Genomic DNA, 20,959 nt, shown 5'->3' with positions numbered 1-20,959 from the left:
ACATCTTGCTCTATGACATTTATTAAAGTCAATTACTTCGGATGAAGGCCCAGATGTTCCACAGCGGGCTGGCCATTTTGTGTTGCACCATTGGCCGGTTCTGGCTCTCATGTTGACGTTGGCAGTATCTACCTCACTGTAGGGGGATGGAGAGATGTGGTGGTGTAGAACTGATGTAGTAAGCTCCTGTGCTACCCTCACACCCTGCTGAAACACAGCAGCTATCCTGGTCACCTTTGCAGCCCCCCCTTCCCTCCCCCAGAGCTGTGCAGTGTACAGCTTGTCCAATGCTGAGAATATGGGTCTAGGTCTTGAAGAACGCTGAATTAGGACAACATTTTGTGGGTGTTTGTGTGTTTGGGAGGGTGGGGAGGGGGAGTGTTGATGGACCTTGTCTTTAACCATTATAGTGTAATCGCACATAAATAGTGGTAACAGTGGAGCTTACAGACATGAGATTAAGGGATGTGTATGGGTATAATGAGGAATTTCACCTTTAAACAGAATTAGACCAACATTGAGTGCTTTTGAAAATCCCACCCTAGAGTCTCTTGCCTAGTTTCCCAGAATGATGTGTACAGTATTCCTGCTAATATCAGTACTCACACAGAGGATTGATTTAAATGCATATAAGAGATAGGGAAATAACACTAGAAAAACAAATACTAATAGACAATGGCAAAGCAGTAATGTTTCTAATGAGATTCTTTGAGACAATGTAGTAAAAATATAAAATAACATACTTGAAATGAGTGCTGTTTTAATCATTTAAAATGATATTTTGCATTGAGATTTAGGTGCAGTTCCCACTGAAGTGATTTGAGGGAACCTTAGAATTTGATCCTAAATAATTTATTAAGAGCAATCAATCCATTGGTAGAAGAGTGTTTTCCTCTTGTTCTCTGATGAAAGCGTATAACATTATTGTTAGGAATTTTAACAGCTGAAAAGTGCCACAGTCAGATCTAAGATTTCAGATAATCATTTCCAGTACACAATAGGTATGTCTATACTGCATGGATGGCCCAAATAAGCTGACTTGGGCTCTCAAGGCTTAGGCTGTGTCGGTATAAAATTGCAGCGTAGATGTTTGGGTTTGGGCTGGAGCCTGGGATCTGAGACCCTCCCTGTCAGAGAAACATAACTTTGCTGTGGAAGACCACAATAATGATACTTTTCAGCATTTCAGGAATGCAACTGATATACTATCGGTGGTTCTAAGACAAATTTTACAGCCCCTGAGGGAGGAGCAGAGGCTAATAATGGTGAGATGCATGTACTAATGCTCTCTTAAAATTGTAAATTTTCATAGTGTCTCAAGGGGTAGGAACTGGCAGTTCCTTCCAGGGCTGACATGGCCAGTTTGCAATTACTTCTTTAAAGACTGGCCAACATTTGGAGAACATAGAAGTTTTCAAGGTACCAAAATCGAAAAGAGAAGTGGCTTTCCAATCCTGTGCAGGAGACCCAGCAATCTGTACCAGAGAGATGTTTCTGCTAATGGTCACCCCTCTGCATATCACTGAATGGAGTGTTTTGGTCAGCCATGAAGGTGGACCAAGCAGATTTGCACAGCCATTGACCCAGTTGGAGTTTCTGCTACATCCGAAATTTGCTGGGAGGAAGGTTGACCAGAAATTGATTATATTCTCAGCTAGCATATGGAGTTTGTATGCAAAGGAAATGTGAACCACGAACACCACCCGTCCCATGCCACCCTGGCATCACCACAAAATCCTGCCCCTGTGCCTGCCTAAGAATGGTGAAATGAACAGGGAAAAAGAGATGGACACATGTACTGCAACTCTATTTCGTTCCTTGAAATTTCAGATCAGGACCACAAGCCCTTGCTTCTCCAGTGCAAAGAGACACCACACTGTGACCACCAACCACCAGACCAGATCCTTCCCCCACTCTTATTTCCCCCAGTTTGTACGGCATGGCTCAGTGTCGGAAGCAGCCAGACACCAGGGACAGGGATGATAACAATTTTTGTAATCTTCCAAGAGAGAAAGGACAGCTGTGACTAATCATTCCTCAGACAACTAAAGTGGTACCTTCCTTTTCTCAGACCTCAAGCCCCACCTTCCATGCAGCTCCCATTTGTAAGGGGATGGTAAGATCAGGGGTGAGGAGAGAGAAGCATTGAAACTGTGAAATCTTCCAATGAACTGACAGCTCTTACAAATTTTAGACAATCAACTATAAGTTTTCTACAACTGTACCATCCCCAACCGGGACCTTTCTAAACAGTCCCCATTCCTTTCCTGCAATCTGCATGACCCCAGATCACCTCCTGCCTGCATGCTGGCCAAGAAATGCACTGACGCTGGGCCACAACGATGGTTTCTTAATAATCTGTTTTATAGCTTCTACCAAATGCACAATAGTGGTTCAAGGGAATTCAATAGAGTCAGTGATTTACAGCTGTGTCTTGCTAGGGAACTATTTCGGGATGGAGTGAAGAGGGCTGGGCTTAAAATCAGGAGTGTAGCAACAGCAAGAGGGGATATTGATGTGGAGAGTGGGGATCCATTGTGACTTACCAGGCTTGGGTTCTGGTTGCTGCCAATGCCAATGCTTGGGTTCTTCAGGGTGGGCTTCTTTAACCAGTTCCTCCAAGCAGAGGTGCAGAATCATATGCTCCTCATCCTCTGAGTCTTCCAGGGTATCCTCCATGGTCCTTGCTGCCTCCTTGTCTTGGCCCTCATTGGCATCCTGTCAGACAATGAGGCTGGTTGGGGTTGAGAAGTGGGTTGTGAACCAGTTCAGGCTCTGTATGGGTGCCCTTGACAGCAATCCAGCTCATAGTAGAAGAGGCATGTATGATAAGACCTCCTGGATCAACTCTTGCAGTCTTTTGTAGAAGAATCTCAAGTGCTTCATGCGTTCCCAGCACAAGGCCGGCATCTACTCAATGCACACCTGCTCCAGCATCTGTGAAGTTTCACAGTACAGGTGTATGTTCCTGATGCTCTGGGCAAACTTGTGAAGGATGCTGCATTCCAACCACACGTTGATCAGCATCTGAGTGGGGTCAGTGGGCCAGAAGGCTGCTCTTGGAGCAGGATACATGTTCTCCTCTATTGATCTATAAAGAGTGCAGCAGAAAGCTGTTCTGATGTGGTCAGCTCAGCTTGCTACTACCAGTGAAAATGGGGGGACAGTGACCTTTATAGATTGGGTAGAGGTCAGGCAGAAAAGGGTTTATTGTATTGGAATGGGAGCAGAGGACTTTTCAAATTTGAGACCTGATACATGCCCTTATCTCTGTCCATACTGCATACTGGCACAGGTATGGGACTGTGCCATTGCCTGAGGTGTATACTTACCCACACCCCTCATGGATGCTAATTTACTCACCCTCTACTCACCTTCAGACATATACTTCTGGGATTTAGATGTGGAGAATGGGAGGACAAGTGGTACAATTGCTAGTGCAGATGTACATTTAGATTGCTTCTCAGGCTGTCTTACTGCTTCGCTATTACTAGTACTTGTCTTGAGCTGAGCCAAGTGACTTGATTTATTAGCATATCTGAGAAAATTAAGTTTGGGTAGAATGGTTTGAAATTTTATATTGATTCATTTGAAATTTTTCACCCTTTTTATTTTTTAAATGAAAAAGTTCCAAATGAAAATGTGCATTTCATTTACATTTTCTTTTTGCTTTGTTTAGAAAAATTTCATTTCCAAGTGCTGGATTTTTTTCACTTTTTTACGTTTTTTACTTTCTCCCTTTTATGCCATTAAAAAGTGAAGGGGAAAGTTTTTAAAGGTTTTAAAAAGTGACAGTTTCTCACTTTAAAAAAAAAATCACACTTTTCCAATGGAAAATAATTAGTGTCTGTATGTTTTTCTTTTCACAGTTTTAACTTTGTGTTACTCCTTCCTCCACCCCATCTTTCCAGTGGAAAAAAGAAGGGAAAAGCTTTTAAAAATGGGATAAAGTGTATATTTTTGTAGTATTTTGGAAAAAAATTAAAAATTGTTTTGAATTCTTTTTAAAACATGAAATATTTGGTCAAATGAATTTTTAAAAAACAACATTTTTGATGAAAATTTTTTATAAAATACCACAATCTTTCATCATTTTTTTTAAACCAATGCTAATAAGGAGCTTCCATTCTGTTAAGGTAGATTTCCACCTCCCTGAACCAACTTGAGTGATTTAGCTCGTGGTCCACTTTGCCTTGAAATTGCTTTTAAGATCTTTCATATATTGAGCTCGCATCTGACGCAGATGCATAACCTGTAGTGCAGAGAAGAGAGCAGAGCTAGGTGAATAGTGTAGTAAACATTCAATTGAATCAACGTGACAAATTCACTTTGACTATATTCATGTCCTTTTTACTTATTTTCCACAAATTTACATATGAGTAATTTCATTGATTGATTCACAATAATGTTGATGGAAAGCAAAAGATTAAATTCAAGCCAGTCTTTTGGAGTTATTTAGATGCTGAAATAAGCAGGTAGGCACGTAGTGGGATTTTCAAAAGGGCCCAGGCACCTAACTCCCTTGGCGCCTATGACCTTTTGAAAATCACACTAAGTGCCTATCTGTATCTTTCAACAACTAAATACCTTTAAAAATCTGGTCCTTTGTGTTTATGTGAGAGGTGTATTCAACCATCTCAAAATCTCTTTGATTCCTCTTCTGTTAATAAAAACGTCAGTCATCCAGTTAGGGAGCAAAGGCAATATCATGTGTCAATCACACACCATGAACAATGAACAGCAAATAGCCAACGACATGGTCAATGCAAATAGTTCATGTACTACCCATCGGCTGAAATATACCTGCTTAATAGCATTCTCAGAACAATTCCACAAATACATTAATAAAAATCAAAGTATTTTTGTGGATATTTCCCAGAGAAAGAAAAGGGCTGAATTCACTGTTTAGATTATTTGTACTGAATAGTTCTCCCAGCTCTACACGAGAGTAATTCATGGCATTGAGATCAGCAGTATTTTCTTTTTTCATAAACTATGATTCTTCCCCCCCGCAAGTTATCTTCTGTACTTTGCAAAAATAAAGCGTGTAAATAGCTACTTTGGAAATTGGGACAGTGAATTAAACTGACACCATTCAAAAGGAGCTGAATTCATCTAAAACTGAAGTACATTGTCAACCAACTCCACTTGCTTCAGGCATTGATGCCATGATTAGCTATGCAAGAAGCTACCTGCAAGTTTAGAATTATATGAAGTCACCGTAGGGTATATACATGCTTCTCACGCACAAGATACTGACTTTTTTTCTTGGCTCAAAATACAGTTCTTGCTACATCCAAGCACTATATCATAGATTGTTGCACAAGCTGTCATTAAGGTAGATTGCCTTATTCTCACAAAAGAATTAGTCTGAAAACAATAATGGTTTGTTCCAACTGCCCTTGAAGACTGTAAGACCTCTAGCATTTTTCAAGTAGCAACTACTCAACTGAAATGTTAACAAGCACTTTTTAAAAAGAGAATTTAAAAAAAAAATTTATTACATTAAATCTTTAAATAACTATTTGATTTGTAGAGGTAAAATTGTTGTGAGATATAGATAACAAAGGTACTTGGCAATTTCAGTTACAGGCACAGCGGTTTGCAGTTCAATGTTTTCTTATTTGAGCTACCTAAGTTTTATTTTGATGATTGAATCTTTATGTTAATTGTTTTGTGATCAGTTGTGCATGTGCAAAAGCAGCCTTGAAAGGGCTCTGGATGTTAGGTCCAAGGTGTTCCCTTTGGGTAGGCAGGGTAGGTGTGACTTATTCTATTTAGAGTCAGGTACAGTGTGATATTTACCAGCAGTTGTTAATTGGCGTTGCTAATACCTTTGTGTGTGAGGGCTTGTCTACATTCGCACATGGGCCAGCAAAACTTCAGTTGCTCAGGGGTGTGAAAAAAAATATCCCCTGAGCGACGTAAGTTTTTCTGGCATAAGCACGAGTGTAGACAGTGCTATGTCAGTGGGAGACGCTCTCCCACTAACATAGCTACCGCCCCTCATTTAGGTGGTCTTTTTTTCACACTCTTAGACAAGCCCTGAGTTTTGCTTACCCACTTTCAGACATCACCCGCCTCCACTCTTAAAGCAAGGTACTGATAGCACATATTAGATATTTCGTAAGCTTTCTCATGAAAATGTGTCAATGCTTCTTTTACAGATATACAACACTTCTACCGTTCCATCTTTAGGCTTCTCTTAAGCTGGAACGAACAATTCTATTGAACTGTGTAGCTCTCTTGTAACATGAACAAGCATTTCCTAAAAAAATAGGCATTTCATGAATTAAGCATTTCATTAATAAAGCTTCAGATCACGTAACTCATTTTCACCTTTAGCCTTACCCAGTCTCCATTGCTGTAAAAAATCTAATCCCACAATCAAATCCTTCTCTCCTATGGTCCGAGGTTCTCTGTGCTCACTCATTCCCCCCGAAGTGTGGCCACCGCTTATCTGCCCTTTTACATTCACAGATGGTATTAATGATAGTATTTATATGTTAAGAATCATATTTTAGCATGGCATTGCCCTTTGGTGCCTGTTAGTAGTTCTTCAGCCATCAGGGAAAGTGGGAGTAGAAACTGTCAGTGGGCACTGTGGGTGCTCAGCTCAGCACCTCTAAAAATGAAGCTATTTACATTTAGGCATCTAAATATGGTCTGAGGAGCCTAACTTTAGGCATCCAGCTTGAAAATTTTAGCTTCTGTGGACCCTCTTTAGCAGGTGTTGCAGAAGGCAAATATAAGGCAGTACTAAGAGGTCAGGGGGCATGGTCTGAGTGCTTATGTGCATACACCTGCCACTACTCAATGGTCCATATTCAAACACTTCTGTGCAGATTATTTATTTATCTACCAGGCAGAATACAGAACACACTGAGCTAAAACGTGGATGTAATGGGCTGTTGGGACAACAAAAGGGAAGGAACACAAGATAAAATAGAGATAAAGATTAAAGATATTTAGATAAATTAGATATATTCGAGTTGGAAGGTCCTGATGAAATTCACTCTAGAGTACATAAGGAACAAGGTAAAGCAATCTTGGAACCATTAGCAATTATCTTCAAGATGTCATAGAGGATGGGGGACACCCTCTAGAGGACTGGAGAAGGGCAAAAGAAGTATCTATCTTTAAAAAGGGAACAAAGAGGAGTGTGGGAATTATAGACTTCTCAGACTAACTTTGATACTTGGAAAGATCTTAGAACAAATTACTAAACAATCAATTTGTAAGCACCAAGAGATAAGAGGGTCATAAGTAATAGCCAACAGCCAAGAACAGTTTATGTCAAATTAAGCTAATTTCCTTCCTTGACAGAGTTACTGCCCTAGTGGATGTGGGGGCAGAGCGGAGAAGCTGTAGACATGATATATCTTATTTTAGTAAGGCTTTCATACAGTCCCACATGACATTCTCATAAGCAAACAAAGAAAAGGTGGTTTAGATTAAATTACTATAAGGTGGGTGCCTAATGGGTTGAAAAACCATACTCAAAGAGTAGTTATCAATGGTTTGCTGTCAAATTAAGAAGCTGGATTTAGTGAGGTCCTACAGGGGTCTGTCCTAAGTCCAGTACTATTCAATATTTTTATGAATGACTTGAATAATAGAATGGGGAGTATGCTTATAAAATCTGCAGATGACACCAAGCTGTAAGAAGTTGCTAGCACTTTATAGGACAGGATTAGCATTCAAAATGATCTTAACAAATTGGAGAATTGGTCTGAAATCAATATGAAATCAAGGAGAAATTCAGTAAAGACAAGTGCAAGACTTGTCTACACTTAGGAAGGAAGACTACATTTAGGACGGAAAAATCAAATGCACAATTACAAAATGGGGAACAATTTGCTGGGTAATAATACTGCTGATATCTGAGGGTTATATTAGATCACAAACTGAGTATGTAGATCACACTGAGCCAACAGTGTGATGAAGTTGCGAAAAAGACTAATATTCTGGGGTGTATTAACAGGAATATCACATGTAAGACACGAGAGATAATTGTCTCGCTCGCCTTAGCACTGGTGAGGCCTCAGCTGGAGTACAGCATCCAGTTCCAGTCACCATACATTAAGAAAGATGTGGATGTATTGGTAAGAGTCCAGAGAAGAGCAACAAAAATTATAAAAGGTTTAGAAAACCTGATCTGTTAGGAAAGTTTTGAAAAAAACACCATATTTAGTCTTGAGAAAAGATGACTGAAAGGGGACCTGATAACAGTCCTCAAATATGTTAAAGGCTGTTAGAAAAAGGACTGCCATCAATTATTTCCCCTTTCCGCTAAATGTAGGACAAGAAGTAAGGGGCTTAATCTGCAACAATGGAGATTTAGGTTAGATATCAGGAAAAGCTTTCTAATTATAAGGATAGTTAAGCACTGGAATAGGCTTCCAAGGATGGTTGTGGAATCCCATCATTGGAGGTTTTTAAGAACAGGTTAAACAAACACCTGACAGGAGTGGTCCTGTATAGGTGGTCCTGCCTCAGTACAGGGGGCTGGGCTACAAAAATGGCATAGCAATACTGCTAGGTGATTATTATTTATTGTACAGAAGTATTCAAAGGTCCCAGTCAGGATTAGGGCCCAGCTGTGCCAAGCACTCTACAAATATAAGCAGACATGGTCCTGTCCCTAAAATTAAAGATGAGTAACAAACTATAGGAGGAAAAGGGAAGGAGGAAAGTTGGAGGGTATTAGTATTAATTATTTCAATTGAGATTTGGTGCTGCATGGTATACAAAAACAAATGTTCATTAATGATGCCAAAGCACACTGAAGTCAACAGACTTCCATGGACTTTGGATCAGGTCATTAAAAATATATGACCTGCTTACTTTGTATCAGACGGTGTTATGCAATACAAAACATCATTCACCTAAAACAAATGCTGTGCATGAACAGCTTTTCTTACTTATTCTCTATTTTGCTCTCAACTTGACATACAGGAATCATTTATTTCAGAATAATAAATAAAATATGGCAGTTTTGATTAATAGCACTTGTGATTACAGTAGTCGCAACTATTAATTATCAGGATGACTAATGATGAGAAGTGTTGTGGTTCTTTTCTAATAGTTAAGGACAGAGTTCATTGAAGTTCATCAAATACTCACATGAAAATTTGATGTGGCAGCTTTTCTTAAAAAATTCCTGATTTCACAAAAGCACATTCTCTAACATTTGCAAATTCCCAGGAACTTCTTTCCCCATATAGGCAGAACATAAAGAAAAATTAGGCATGTAGAAAAATATGAATTAGTAAGAAGATGTGGGCAAGTTGCTCTCATCCTGAAATTGTTTTCTGTACACAAAAAGATACTAGCTTCCATACTATTCATTTGCTGTTAATATTTAAGATCATACAAATCCCCTGCAGAATTATCCCAAACAAACTAAATGAAACCTTGGCCCCATTAAGTCAATAGAAAAACTCCCATTGACTTCAAGGTGCCAGAATTCCACCCACAGTGTGGTTCAAAGCAAGGGATTAGGAAATGATCTTTAGTCTATCATTGTGCAAAGCTCTCAAGTCCATCTTTTCATTGTTTTCATCCCCTAGTTTAAGATGTCTTTGGCTTAGCCTCTAGAACATGACCATATTTTCCAAGTGGGCTCTAAATGTCCATATGTATTTACAAGTTGATTGACTACCTAATATGTGCCAACTGCCTACCCAGTATGTGTACGCAAATGTCACATGGGCACCAAATTATTGGGTTTTGTGCATCCAAAAAAAATGTCTAGGTAAAAAAGCTTGGTTGAGGCAACTCTGAAAAATCAAGTTCTAAATGACTGCAGGAGGTGACTATATATATACACCTTAGAAAAAAGGCATTATTTGTGTAACACAAGCTAACTATTCTTAAATGAACCTGTCAAGGCATCCAGGTGACATTTGTAGTTCATATCTTTATTTCAGTGGCCAAAGCTCACTTTAGTTCCTGGCCTATAAAATAGAAGCTCAATGTTATTGAGTGAAAACAAACTACATAAAAGTAAACAAAACATTTAAGCATGTACTTAAATAGTCAGGAAATAATACAATTATTTTAATTAATAGACAAAAAATCTCTGTTGTGAAGCAGTTAGAGTTACTGCAGACACACAACATACCTGACATGGACAAAAGCAAGGAAATGAAAAGTTAAGCCAAATAACAGCACACACTCTCTGCTCTTTCACCCATACATACAGACACCTTACTACTATCTCAATTACCATACCCCATAGACCGTGCATCACAACCTTTTCCCCCTTAACAATGACAGCCGTCCTTCAACCACCCAGCTGCATATACCCTTTTACCAGATTTTGGTAAAGGCAAATCAGGGCCAGGATTTAGGTTCAGAGTGTGCAGGAGCAAAATCTCATGAACAATTCTAATGACATTGCAGCTGCATCAAAGCTGGAAAATAGGCCCTTCTGGCTTTGGATCTGACCTACACAAAACAATCCATGACAATTTTTGAATGATTCTGAATTCCCCCAAGGAGCTCAAATTCAAGGTTCTGAGTCATCTTTGGCACTAAAAAAAATAAATAATTGATGTTGTAGGACTGTCCATTCTGCAAATACTGTAATGATATTAAAGACTGTAATGAAAATGTCTAGTTAATTAGTCGCTTTTATTTTAGTTTTTTCTATTCTCTTGCCAAATGAAAATGATAATGAGAAGAAATGGTGTCTTAGGCAGGAACCTAACTACCTCTTGCTTCAGGGTGATAGTCGGCTTGTTCTCACAAAGGGAAGTATTAATAGTACTCATCAGCAACAAACGGAGGCTCTCTCCACTGATTTTTAATAACACAGAAAGGCAAAAGTCTATTTTGCTGGTGTCTGGGCAAAGCTTATTCAGCACATTCAGAATATTCATCAGTGAGACTGAGTTAAACTTATTTAGAAAATAAGTTACTACTCTGACACACTGTCTTCAGTGCCTGGGAGACCATCACAGATCTGAGAGATCTTGTCTGTAGAACAGGTGGAAGACTATTCATGGTGAAAATTACTTGACTGTCCCCAAATGGAGGCAGCCGCTGACCATGTGGAGCACTTTAGCAAGTCTAGAATTTGCAGATGCTGCGGCAGCAAACAAGGGGATGTTAGTCCCAGGCTGGGTTCTTGCAAAACACTCTACTTAGCATTACCTTTAAATAACATTCAAAAGCTTTGGCTAGTGCAGACATGGCTGCCTGGGTATTGAGCAGGTTAGACCAACACATGACATACAACTGCTGAATTCTGGCCTGGCTTCTCATCTTTCAGTTGCAAGTCAAGCAGTTGAAGATTATCTAACAAACTGTGAAAGGTCTGAGACTTGGTTACCCTGGAGACTACCACACCACTATGCCCTAGTCTGATCAGTTGCCATGAGTAACTTAGTTGTGTCTCCCCAGGGTAGAACTCATTAGGATGGGGCCTGCAGAACAGTCTTTGTGGAGGTTCTTTGGGACTAAAATTAACGTGCTCTTTTGAAGTCCCGGAGCCCAAGACTGGGGAATTTTTTTAGAAAGTGGAGCAGACACATTTGTTAACAATGACATTGCCTATAATAAGGCCTGTAACCACAACTTCCTTGTTTTAGCTTTAAAGGGATGGTTTTGATCTATAAAATCTTAAATGGCTTGGGATCTACATGAGGGATTGTCTCCGTCCCTGTGCCACACCCGAGCAAAAGCAATTGAAATGGCAATCCCTTGATATAGAATAGAGGGAGCTGCTAGAAGGGCATCCTCAAGAAGTGTCACTCAACTTTGGAATATACTCCTTCTCTTCTTCCCCAAACATGGTGATCTTTAAGGCATACTGTAAAGCCTATGTATTTGCTGAGGAGTTTTGGGAACAGTTGCTGTTTTGGGGAATTTTGGTCTGGGCATGAATTTTTAATCAAGGGGGAGCAGGTTTTCGGACAATCTGAGGTGAGGAAAGTTTGGTTTGGTGACCAGAGCAGAAAAATTGTTCATTTGTTGTTGCTGTTTGTTTTAAATGGTTTGCACTTTTAATGATCTGCCAAGGATACTCAGAGCCCATTATTCTGAAACTATAAATTTCTCATCTGTCATTTTCTGGCATTGTTAACTCGGCAGCAAAATGTACGCAATGGGGTCCTTGCTGCTGGAAGGGTCCCTCTGCAGTTACACCATGGTGGAAAGATATACCATGTTGCCATTGGTAGCTGGGCTGTGGACTGTACTCTATGATGCTTTCAATAGGAGTTCATAAAGCATACACGGCTAGATATTGCTACTCCCAAGCAGCATAAAATGATCTTCTTTTTATATAGATTATCCTCTACATAGAAGGAGGAATAAGCCACTTAGAGTTGCTGTTCTTCATCCCCTTCCCTATTCCTTGGCCATCCTCCTCCTCCTGTGTTGATGCATCAAATTTTTACAGAGGAAATAGAGGCAGCTACATGGAGAGGGGTGAACACAGATGTCCAATATTATAGTTTAAGCCACTTTTCAGGATGCACACTTAAACCTCACTTCTCTGGTAGGGATGGTCTAATTAGAATGATCTCTTCCACACCACTGAAAAAATATTTATCAATAACCTTTAGGAGGGAGCTTGTCCTGCAAAATTTTACTGGTGTTCACTCTGATATCAGCAATGGTAAGTGGAGAATTGCACCTCTGTTGCCATTCCTACATACACTATACTGTATGTACAGTATGATCACTCAGGTTCTCTCAAGAAAGACAGAACCCTCGCTCATTTAAAAGTTTTATACCATGAGCACAGCAGTTAAACTAACCATTTCAAAGTCTCCAAAGGGTACACTGTGTCAGATTCGTGATGACTCTATTTCAACAGAATAAAGACATTATCACAAGAACCCTTGAATGTTACAGGGTTGTTTTAGTCTAAAACATTGTGCCTGACAGATTGTGCCTGGTAGCTGTGCTAATGCACAAGAGGGATATAAAGACTGTCTCCATCTTGTGCCTTTGCTGGACATAGTGGCAGTCCTTGAGCTCCTGAAAGAGCACAGCAGCACTAGCTTCCCCAAAGGGGCAGGGAGGTGGAAAAACTATGACCTTGCATCCCCTTAACACCAGCTGTCCAGCCACAGAGGAGACTGTACAGTATAGCCACCGACAAGGTGTTGTGGTGTTGCCTCCAGAAGCTATGATACTATTTCTGTCTACTTGAGGCACCATAGTTCCTGGAGCTCCCACTAGATTGGGCACCTCTGCACCACACCAAGTGCAGGGCTATGTCATAAAGGCACAATGGAGGCCTAATTACTAAATGCCTCTATTTTTACCTTATAAACTGAGTATGCAGTATTTATCTTGTTAGCTGTTCAACAAAACGTGTCACAGAGCTACCATACTATTATTGTCTGGATTTAAAACCCGTCCGTGTTGCCTGTGGTGAATTAGTAAAGCATTTGCTGAACATTGCTTCACAGAAGAATTTTTCTCTGAGTGTTTGGCTGGAGAAGGTGAGGAGAGTCAGAAACCCCCTTGCATTATCTTAAACTTTGTGACTTCAGAGGAATGCTGCTGTATCAAAGGAAGTCTCAGCTGTGTAGACTGTGACCAGGCTGATTGTATTTCACAACAGAGAGTTCTAGTTGGAAGGAAAACAAAGCAAAGAACAACTTTTTCTTTCCCCCTTCAGAGGGGATATTTAAGAAACAAAAGAGAGTAAAAAGGCCAAAATTTTCAAACTTTAGTACCTACAGTTAGGCCCCAAATCTATCTTTAGGTACCTGCTTTTCATAGGTGGTGAGCAATCATGTCCCCTATTAAAATCGGTAGTTGCTATGGGTAGCTAGCGTATCTGTATATCAGGACACTGGCATGGGTGCCTAGATATGGATTAAAGGACCCAACTTTAGGTACCCAAATTTGAAAATATTGGGCTCAAGTATGTAAATATTTTCAACAAGTCAGCAAACAGGCAACACTAACCTCCCATTCATTTTATACTTACAACTGACATCAAACACTGATGAGAAATTTCAGTGTAGAGCACACCTGAATATTGCAGGTGGTGGCAACATTGAACACTTTTTTCTATTTCTGACTGAAAAAGCAACAAGACTATAGAATATTGAAGAGCATTTATGACCAAAACTAGCTTGTCTTACTACAGGGGACCAATTTCATTGAAGTCTCTGGCACTACCTGTGTGATTATTGAATCTATCTTCATCTCCTGCAGCCTCAGCTGCATGAGGAGTAAACAAAACTAATTAATTTAAATTAAAATTACCATTTGCCCAGCAATTGTTGGTAGATAAAAAGATATTAAAACTTACTTTAGAAAGAGCAATAAAATCTACCTGCTTTCCTCAAGAATTTCTAAGTAGAATAAGATTTTACTCTCCTAGATGCCCTCAATCATAGAATTGACACCTTTAATGAAGTGAACTCATAGCCACACACAGGCACAGGAATGTTGAAATTTTAAAATGTTTGTGTGTGCATGGTAGAGAGAATATGTGTTTAGATAGATAGATAGATAGATAGATAGCAAAAAACACTGGGGTATTCTTTTAAAAAGGAGAAAACAACACTACAGTCATGAAAAGTAACTCTAAGAACTTAAAACATCTTGTTATGATTCTCTCATCAGGTTTCATATACTGGTTGTATTAGTTTTTATAATATTATAGGGTGTGACTTCCTTAGCCATCTAATGACAGTTTTGGAAATGAGAAATATTCTGGAAAACCATACTTAAGGAGGGAGGGAATGCCAGTTTCCAAAAAAACACTATTAACAGCAAGTTTAAATAGCTGCAATATTATTTTAAATGGAAGGAAGGTAGTTAAAAAAAAAATCTCAGCTCTCAATGAGACTGAGCCGTTTTGGTGGTCGCTCACCGAAATCTTTTTGCCAGTTCAAGGGTCCATAACTCTTCTTGAATATTTCTACCCCTAGGTGGTTTAAAATGAAATCCTTAGGGCTGTATTTCATCATGGTTTTGACACCTAATGCCACTCTCCATAAACTTTGAATGACAGAGCCACCTAACTCATTTAATTGCAAGTCTAACCTGCAAAGCGATGTGAGTGTGTGAGCATGAGCGTTCCGTCTAGAGTGTCTCAGTTACCAGATGTCAAATCCCCAGTAAACAGCAAACTGCATATCTAAAAATAACTCTACATATGCAGAATCTGACACAGTAGGTTTCAGAAGCAGACAACCAAACAGGAGACACGTTGAAGACATTAAGAATTGGATCAGATTGCAGTTGATTTTCATTTTAGTTTGTGCTCCCTATTGTCTACCTCTCTCTCTCCCTATGAAAGTTGTGTTCATAGAAGGGCATGGATTAGCAGCTCAGTGGGTTTCACAAAAGTATTTAGGCACCTAAAAGCCACATTTTTCAGCTGGTTGTCAGAAGTTTTGCAGCGCTGTTGTCTAATTTGTCAGTTTTGTCTAATTTATAACCAAAAGCTTAGTTGTTGTGAATAAGATTAGTTATGAATATAGCCTTGTTTTGCTGTGAAATATTATCAAACCAATCTCCCTGTTTTCAAAGTATTCATTATTCATAAGTGAATGCGAAATAGTTTGGAGAAATAATTTTCAGATGGGGTTTTTGTTATGAGCTAATTGCAAATTGTTCTAATTGATTACTGAATGCTGCTAATTCATGGCGGGTGGGTGGTAATTTCAGCTACATGCCGTTGTTTCTGCTCAGTGATTGGCTGTTGGTGGGAAAAGTAATAAAAATTAACAAATAATGTATAATGGAATAATTTGCATTACAATTTATGAAAATTTCAGGATTCATTAACATCTTTCTGAATGGTGAATGCAAATAATTAATAATACAACCCCTCAAATAGACCTAATTCAGATGTAAGCCTCATATTTACAAATGCAATCACAAATCAGTTTTATCTCTGTTTAGCAAGCTCTACTAAATAGTACCCACACGCAAAGCCCTCTTTTAACCAGGTATCCATGACACTGTTCTGCTGCAAGTCCTTCCCAATAAATGCCATTTTCACAACACAATATTTCTGTAGTAAAAGTTTCAGTGCCAAAAAATTCTCTTTACATATGATGCTTCAGGATAGTCAAATACACAATCCAGATTAATAGAAAGCAGGATACCAGAACGGGCACTCAGCACATTAGGAGGCATATGCCAACATATTTACATTCTGGAGTTTACCCTTATCCATGACATATCAAATAAACACATGCCAAATAAACATGACTGACACATTATTATGGTGATCACAATACTCTTTTCTGACCATTATTTTTTGTCTAATAATATCATGAATACATTATTTTAAATGTTTTGAAGACTTACTGCACAATGTGCACATATGCTGCAATAGTCATACTGCAGCAGTACACAACACCTAGTAAATGTTGTTCATCCTTTCCAAAGAATTTAATTGCATGGATGTTTTGAGTGCTGCTCTATTTATGTTAATCCCACAATAAAGTGCATTCAGAAACTACTTGCATTACTTCAGTATTTATTTTGCAACAACTCTGTTCCAGTTTATTTACATATACCATAAATATACAAATCCTACATAATCATGTGTGTATAGTGACCATATGGTGTGTATAGAAGAGACATCTGTGGCACAATGTTGTTGGAATCTGCTGTTCAATTTACCCAGCAAAGAGCAGGAGAAGCTTAACTATCCTTGTATATGATACAATGTTGTTATAGGGTCATCTGTCAGGGTATCTCTTATAAATCTCACTGTTTTCAGAGGTGAATTACTGGCATTAAAATCTGACTTCTGATTTGTAAGGTCTCAAACCAAGAGAGAAGCTATATCTGTGTGTCTGTGGGTGGTAAGTGAGAGGGAGAGACATCAATTAATTCGTCCTACAGTCTCTGATTTTAAGAAAATTAAGCTACCATCCACCCTGAGGGCTGCATTTTCATAGAGGTGCGTTTCTAAATGCAAATACATTTTTAGCATTGAAATGTACCAATTCTTATATGCACTACATTTATTTTGAAAACTAAGAATAAATAACAAAAAGAAGGATGGAAGTCAGTGACCATGACTGCCTTAATTTTTTTCTTATAAATCACAAACATGCCACATTTTTAAATAGAATTTTGTCTTGAAATCCGAACTAGTGTCTGTATTAGAAATGAGCCAAACCTAGAAACTAAAATCTGAGCCTTTCTGAATTTTTTAACAGATTCCAAAACCAAAAAGTGACCTACTTTTAATTGGGCTTAGATACAGCTCAAATCTCAGTAAAACAACTGATATCCCAAAATTTCTATAATTTAAGGTTAGATTTCACAAGATTTCTATCCTTGAAACCTGACTACCGCTTGGTCTTGAGTCCAATCCCTAACCTAACCCAGCTCCAGATGTGAACAACATCTCCTCAGCCCACCTCTATTTGGAGTAGGAATTAAAATGAAAGGGAATCAATCTATAAAGTTAATGTTTAGGAAAGTGTCTACCTGGGAACCATCAATAAAAAACAGTTTTGTTCCATTAACAAGTAATACTTCCCTATCATACAAGGCTCTAGCAAGGAAATCATATTTGTTGAGCACTTTGAAAATGAAATAGCACAAAATAAGTGCTAATAATTAACAAATGTTACTTTTCTTCAACATGGAAAAGCTACATGAGCAATGGGATTGTCTCTGCTCTTTTTCCCCTAGTCCAACTTTGCCTTCTAACCAACAGTCTTTTAAATTAGGTTTACTATTAATGCATATGTTTTATTGCTATTACAATGTTGCATTTTACAGAAAACAGTAGCTGAAAGAGGAGTAAGGGGACCACAAAAGAGCAAATGAAACTGTGTTATGTTTGTGTGTATCTTAAAGCAGGAGAGTCTCCCGAGGAGCTGTTGTGAGGTAGGAGCCATTTTGTGTTTAAGTTCTGGTATAGAATGAGTTACTCTCTTTTCAGTTTCTCATGGAGAATTCATATTTGTTTTGTTTTTCTGTCTTCCTTAATTTGAACTGCAAGTAACAAAGGGATATATAATATATAATATAATATATATATATAATATAATATTATTAATAATATTAGAAAAAGAATTACTTTATCAATTTCATATGGGTTCAGTGTCTGCAAGCTGTATGGGAACTGTTTAAAAACACCACAAGAGAGGCTTAGACGAAATGTATACCCCAAATCAGAAAAAAACAGTAGCAGAACCAAAAGAATAAGACCATGGCTAAACAGTAGAATAATGGAAGCCATTAGAGGCAAAAAAGCATCTTTTAAAATTTGGAAGTGAAATCCTAGTGAGGAAAACAGGGAGGAGAACAAACTCTGGCAGCATAAATGAAAAAGTATAAGGCGGGCCAAGAAAGAATTTGAGAAGCAACTTGCTAAAGATGCAAAAACTAACAGTAAGAATTATTTTAAGTACATCAGAAGCAGGAAGCCTAAAAAACAGGTATTGGGGCCACTAGATGATAAAGTCTTAAAAGAGCTCTCAAGGAGGGCAAGGCATTTTCAGGGAAGCTAAATGAATTCTTCTCATTGCACTTCACTGCAGAGGATGTTGGGGAGATACCCACATCAGAATTATCTTTTTTGGGTGACAAATCTGAAGCACTGTCCCACACTGATGTGTAGCAAGACAAGATTTTAGAACAAATTGATGAACTAAACAGTAATAAGTCACCAGGGCCAGATGGTAGTCACCCGAGAGTTCTGAAGGAACTCAAATATGAAATTACAGAACTACTAACTGTAGAATGTAACCTATCACTGAAAGAAGCCTCTGTACTGGATGACTGGAAGCTAGCTAATGTAACTTCAATTTTTAAAAAGGGCTCCAGAAGTGCTTCTGGCAATTACAGCCAGTGAACTTAACTTCAGTACCAGGTAAATTAGTACAAATTATAGTGAAGGACAAATTTATAAATTTGATTTGTTGGAGAAGAGTCAACATGGCTTTTTTAAAGGGAAGTCATGCCTCACCAATCTATCAGAATTCTTTGAAGGTTTCAAAAAGCACATGGATTAGGGTGATCTAGTCAATACAGAGTACTGTGGATTTTCAGAAAGTCTTTGACAATGTTGCTCATCAAATGCTCTTAAGGAAATTGAGTAGTCATGGAAAAGCAGGGGAAGTCCTCTCATGGTTCAGTAACTGGGCAAAACATAGAAAACAAAGGGTAGGAATAAATGGTCAGTTTTCATATGGGAGAGAAGTAGACAGCAGGGTTCCCCAAGGATCTGAGTACTGAGACCTGTGCTGTTCAACATATTCATTAATGATTTAGAAAAGGGAGTAAATAGTGAAGTGGGAAAGTTTTCAGATGATACAAAATGATTCAAGATAGCTAAGTCCAAAACTGACTGTGAAGTGTTACAGAGAGATCTAACAAAACTCGATCACTAGACAACAAAAATGGCAGATGAAATTCTACATTGATAAGAACAAAGCAAAGCACATTGGAAAAAAATAATCTCAACTATACATATATAATGATGGATTCTAAATTAGCTGTTACCACTCAAGAAAGAGATCTTGGAGTCACTATGGATAGTTCTCTGAAGACCTCAGCTCAATGCATAGCAGCCATCAAAAGACTAACAGAAAGATATGAACTATTAGGAAAGGAATAGAAAATAAGACAGAAAATATTATAATGCCACTATCTAAATTCATGATGTGCTAATACCTTGAATATGTGTCCAGTTGTAGTGGAGCTGGAAAAGGTTCAGAAAAGGCAACAAAGATGATCAAGGGTTGAGAATGGCTTCCATAGGAGGAGACGCTGGAAAGATTAGGGCTGTTTAGCTTAGAAAAGAAAGAGATAATTAAGGGAGGATATGATAGAGGTCTATAAAATCATGAATGGTATGGAAAAAGTGAATTGAGAAATGTTATTTATCCTTTCCCATGATACAAACACATGATAAAATTAAGAGACAGCAGGTTTAATACAAACAAGAGGAAGTACTCTTTCATACAACATACAGTTAATCTGTGGAACTCATTGCCGGGGGATGTTGTGATGACCAAAATTATAACTGAGTTAAAAAAAGACCTGGAAAAGTTCATGAAGGATAGATCCATCAAATGCTGTAAAGCAAGATGGTCAGGGAGACCCTAAGCCTCTGACCATGAGAAGTTGGGAGGGGAAGATAGAGGTGGATCTCTCCAGCTGCCCTTTTTTGTACACTCCCTCTGAAGCTCTGGTATTGCCCACTGTCAGAGACAGGATACTGGGCTATATGACCTATTGGTCTGGCCTAGTATGGCAGTTCTTATGTTCTAATTTTAATAGCTCTTTTATATGATATGCTATGCTGATTTTCAGATAGCTCATGGCATGTGCACTGATACAATAGGGGATAATTTTCTGAAACTATTAAGATGTATTCATCAAGAATCCATATAGTGAGGAGTCCCTGAACAACATACACGATCATGTTAAAGTCCCTGAGTATGGACTTACATCATGGGCAATTACTGTGTCACAAATATGTAAACATGAGCTCTTAATGCTACACTGCCTCAATAATGTACATTTGAAATGTCCCTAAATATATATTTACAAGACATAGTATTACAGCTTCGACAGAGGTCTTACCCTGAGGTGATGGAAGTTGAATTAATTAACACAATTAAGTATACTCCTGTGCAGAAAGCAGTAATTATTTAATAATAAATCATATACTGTATAGTGATACCAGGGTGGTAATTTCTCTGCTTTATGTTGTGACGTTCTTGAAAGTTTATGAAATCCTTTAAGGTAGCTGCAAAAGAAGCCCATGTAAGAAAAACATACTCAAGCCAAATTACAGACAGTGTGTGTAATCCAATGGTAGAAAAAGCACTGGAAGAACATAACAGGATACCCAGAACTCAGCTTGGCCCTTCTTTATTTCAGAAACCTGGCTGGCCTTTTGAACAGTGAGGAAAACCTAGTAGGCATCATGGAAAGCAAGGAACTGCATAGTAGCTACACTCTTAGACATTCACTTTTAGGACAGACATATCCA

This window comes from Emydura macquarii, unplaced genomic scaffold (assembly GCF_026122565.2).
Source record: "Emydura macquarii macquarii isolate MOO-44397 ecotype Brisbane River unplaced genomic scaffold, CSIRO-AGI_Emac_v2 contig_2473, whole genome shotgun sequence".
Taxonomy (NCBI): domain Eukaryota; kingdom Metazoa; phylum Chordata; order Testudines; family Chelidae; genus Emydura; species Emydura macquarii.
Note: the sequence above shows the minus strand (reverse complement) of the source record.